Source organism: Candoia aspera, chromosome 2 (assembly GCF_035149785.1).
Source record: "Candoia aspera isolate rCanAsp1 chromosome 2, rCanAsp1.hap2, whole genome shotgun sequence".
In the NCBI taxonomy this organism is placed as follows: Eukaryota; Metazoa; Chordata; class Lepidosauria; order Squamata; family Boidae; genus Candoia; species Candoia aspera.
The window spans coordinates 248716349-248721119 of NC_086154.1; positions in this window are offsets into that span (position 1 = coordinate 248716349).

Genomic DNA, 4771 nt, shown 5'->3' on the forward strand with positions numbered 1-4771 from the left:
GCAGTTGTTCCTTTTCTCACCCAAAAAAAAGGAACATTGGTGTGCTTTGGCTGTCTGAATGAAGTGCAGCATGCCATTGATTTTCCCCCGGTGGCAATCCTTTTTCTTCCATCATGTCTTTGTTGTAAAAAAAAAAAAAAATGAGAACAACAACAAAAAAAGAGCACATCAGGATTATGACCTGAAATGATTTATCCCTGCTCAGTGAAACATGTCTGTTACATTTCTGAATTAAGTACTAGCAATTGCTAAGTCACTAATGTGCTAATTTCCTTCCTTTAGTTCCTCCTTTCCATAAATCCCAGAAATCATGGGCTTTGACTGTAAAAAATTCAAGAGTGCATACACAGGTTAGGCTCTCTTAAGCATGAAAGGACACAAGGACATGTGTTGGCCCTTTGAGGTAGTCCAGACAAGAAGCACCAGCCATGAGTACTAACACTGCCTTTATTGTAAGGTTGCAGTAACAGATGCTTGCAAGTCGGAAAGTATATCTCCCCCACCCTCGCCTTTACAGTCCAAGAAACTAGGGAGGGTCCCTTTGGAGATGTTTGCCATGCCCCCATTGCTTCTGTGGGCTCAGCTGCCTCTTATCTGACTGTTGCCTAGCCGCCGTCTCCTCCTCCTCCTCCTCCTCCTCCTCCTCCTCCTGCTGTCTCTCAAGGACATTCTCACAGACCATTACATCATGTAATTTATCATTAGGGGGGTGGAGAAGACTTCAGAATTCACCAAAGTTCACCTGCTACCCAATGCATAAACCACAATGCAAAATTCAACTACGGTCATCTTGCCAAGTATCTGTCCAATGAAGGCATCTCAAAGTAGTTTGTTCTACAATCAAATTGCTCATAACAAAACTTTAGCCTTCCCTAACTTGGTGGCATCCAAATATCTTAGTCTGAAACTCCCAGAAATCCAAGCCATCAGTGGCCACTTGGAATTTGGAAACAACACATCTAGATAGCTGAGTTTTGAGAAGGAAGTTCAAATGTTTAAGCACGATCTGATTCCCTGAACTCTGTACTCATTGGTTCCAATCCTGCTTTCTAGAGTGAGAGGAAACAAGTCTATTCCATATTCTTCATGACTTGCCTTCAGATATTTTAAAACAGCTGCAATATTGTCCCTTCCCTTCACTGTTCTTTCAACCACTATAGATAAGACTTTGTTCAGGATTTGTGTGTTAAATGGCCCTGGATTGATGCTTTTGTTTAACTATGAGAAATAGCTTCCTGAATCAATCCATGATACACAAAATCAACACTCAGTAGACATTAAATCATTCACTGAAATCTGGATAGCAGATTACCGATGGATTGTGATACCCCGAATAAGATATCAGCATGTGCTATACACACATTTATCAGAACTCGGGTCATGAAGCTCTTAAAGAGGAAATTGTGTTTGGAAATTGGGTAGTGTAATGAATTGTGATGATCATTTGTGTGTGTGTGCAGAAATTCATGTTTTCCTCTATATATTGCTAATTCAGCACAGGGAAGCCATACTCAAAGAAGGTAAACAAATGAGTTCTGCCTTGGCTGGAGTTCTTTTATAATTTCTACAGTGGTGCTGGAATTCCATTTGAATTAAGTATTTCCAGACTTGATTTTACATCCACGAATGTGGGTTTAAAGGATTACTTTTGAGAACGGCACAACAGAAAACCCTAACAGTATTATTACTGCATTTCTATATATTCTCTCTTCTGTTATTAAGAGTTTTGCCCTTCACCTCTTTATACAATTGAGTATTGTAATTTTTAGCCATAGTAGCACATCGTTTTATACATTTGAGTATATCGTGAGCTGGTATCATACTCTGATCCTTTTGTCTGGTTTTGGTTCAGTATTTTTCCTATCTGGTTATGCTGTTTAGATCATGGTAACCTTCTCATATCTCTGTTTTAATAGAGAATTCAGTATCTTTCCCAAACAACCTTTTTTTTTGTAGACCAGCTTTATTCCTAAATAGATAAAAGCTGATATAAATTTGTGGTGCAGATAAAAATTCATTTCTCAATAATGGTGAAATTTGTGATCAAACGTCATTTTAAAAAAATGTTGCTAGATCAGAATGAAATACTAGAAATATTTGTTAAGGAACTCTTGTGGGGGGGGGGGTTTCCCATCCATGCTATGAAAAATATTTTACATTCAGACGCTTGATGAAAATATGCATCTGGCATTAATGTTTCCTGGTAAATGTTACAAATTGATCAATACATAGCAATATAATTGTATTGGCCAAACTCAACATTGGTAAGTTTTTAAAACACAAGCTGACACAGAAAGCATGATAAGACACAAGTCAAGGAAAGTCATCACCAGAATTTTACATGCAAACTCCTCTAAATAGGGGTTATCTCTGGGAAGCAATGATGGGGGATGCATTGAGCATGTACAGAAAGCAACCCTTATTTACCATACATTGTAGCAGCATGACATTGTTAGATGGCTTCAGTATGACTGACATTCTCGCTCTCTCTGTGGGATTGGTATATTTTAAAATTTTGTGATAATATTCTTCTAATAACCATTTTATCTTTTTATAATGATTGTTTTTATTAATTCACTGTTTTTACCTCATTGTTGTATGCCGCCCAGCATCGCCTTGTGTGAGCTGGGTGGCCATATAAATGTGAGCAATAAATAAATAAAATAAGTAAATACATTTTTTGAAGCAGAGGCAGGACTTCCTGACCAAGATGAATCTTGATACAGTATGAAGACTGATCATACCACAGACCAGAAGCGAGAACATACTTCATATCTGAAAAACACAAAAGTTCCATATTTGCTGCCTCGACTCCCGTTACTGAACGATTAACTGGTGTTGAAAACTGTGCATTTGTTTCAGGGTTTTCTCTCTTTCAAAATGTCCTTGACTAAGAATCTAGCCAAGAATATACCATCTTCCCTTCTAACGTCAAGAATCTGAAATGTAAACATATTGGGTTAAAAAAAAAATCAAACAGAATCACCTTGAAAGCAACCCAGTGCAGCAAAGACCTCTCTATATGCCCTGTGTTTTCTCCTTCAGCTTTTGAAAAATGCTGGCAAACATGAAAAACCAGGTTCCTTTGTCTTATGTAAACTGCATTCAGCAGAGCTGACACAGACCTAGACTTTGTGTAATGGTCTGTGGGAATGGCCTTGGGAGACAGGAGGAAGAGCCACAGACTAGATAACCATCATGCAAAAGGTATCTCAGTCCACAGAAGGAGATAAGGTGTGGGAAGTGTTTCAGAAGAGACCCTCCCTAGTTTTCTGGAGAGGAGGGAGGGAAGGAAGGAAGGAAGGAGAGGAAAGAAAGAAAGAAATGGAGGGAGGGAGGGATCACCCTGCAGAGCCTTTGTCTTAGCAATATCTACTTTCCCTTAAATTTCAGGTTCTTAATGCAGTAGTAGCTAAAGATACTTTCCCAGAAAGATTTGATGGTCCTACAGATGAACGTAGTGTGGGAATTCCTAGTTGGAATTTTTCTCTTGGAAAGGATTGGTCACACTAACATTCAAGACAGGCTAAGCTATAATGGGGCTCAGGCAGAGTATTCTATCCCTGCCCTTCTTCCTCACTTTCATTTATGTTTGATACTCAGTTTGCTGGGCGTATGCATCTTGCTCTCTTATCCCCTTCACTGAGCTCTTTTTAAGTACCAGCTTTTCCCCTTCATTATTTAAAAAAAAATGATTTAGTGCATTTCTTCAAATCTCTTAGTTTGCTCAGACATTGTCAGCCTTGTGAGATAGTCCAGACAAGAAGCACAGCCAGATGAACTAATTTTACTTTATTGTAATCTTACATTAACAGGATCTTGCAATTCTGAAAGTATCTCCCTCTCCCCTCATCTTTACAGTCCAAGAAACTAGGGAGGGTCTCTTCTGAGATGCTTGCTACACCCCATTCCTTCTGTGGGCTCAGCTGCCTCTTATCCGACCATTGCCCTGGTTGCGGTTCTCCCCTCTGTGTCCCAAGGCCATTCCCACATACCATTACAGCCATGCTGATAGTCTCTCTTCTTCCTTTTTAGTGATTCTGTTTCAGTTACAATCCTACCAGTACTCACCATTTGGATCCTGCTTGCAAGACCCCTTTGAGTCAAGCTCGACTGCTGGTAACTTCATGGACACCTCCATGTAATTTTCTTGGCAGTGAGACAGAAATGACTCACCACTGCCACCTTCTGAGACTTTTTTTTTTACTTCCCAAACAAGCCCATGGCCTCAGGATTTCCTGATTGCCTCCCATCCAAGTGCTAAGGACACCTAACACAGTTTAGTGTTTCCAGGTCAGCTAATGCTGGCCTGTTGCTGCCAGCTACTTGCTGTCAAAGTGATGCTCTATTGTCAGTATTTTTCAACCTTGGCAACTTTAAGATGCATAGACTTCAACTCCCAGAATTCCCCAGCCAGCATGCTGGCTGAGGAATTCTGGGAGTTGAAGTCCATGCAGCTTAAAGTTGCCAAGGTTGAGGAACACTGGTCTAGTGGTTAAGAAAAACCAGGAGTCTGTGAATTCAAGTCCCGCCTCAGGCACGAAAGCTGGCTGGATAACTTGGGACAGTCCCTCTCTCTCAGCCCAACTCACCTCACAGGGTTGTTGTTGTGGGGAAAATAGGAGGAGGAAAGAGTATTAGGTATGTTCCCTGCCTTGAGTTATTTATAAAAATAATAAAGGCAGGATTAAAAGAAACTTTAAAAAACCCCAAACACCAACGAAGAGAAATCCTCTTCAGAATCTAACTGAAAGTCTGTTGCTAAGGAGTC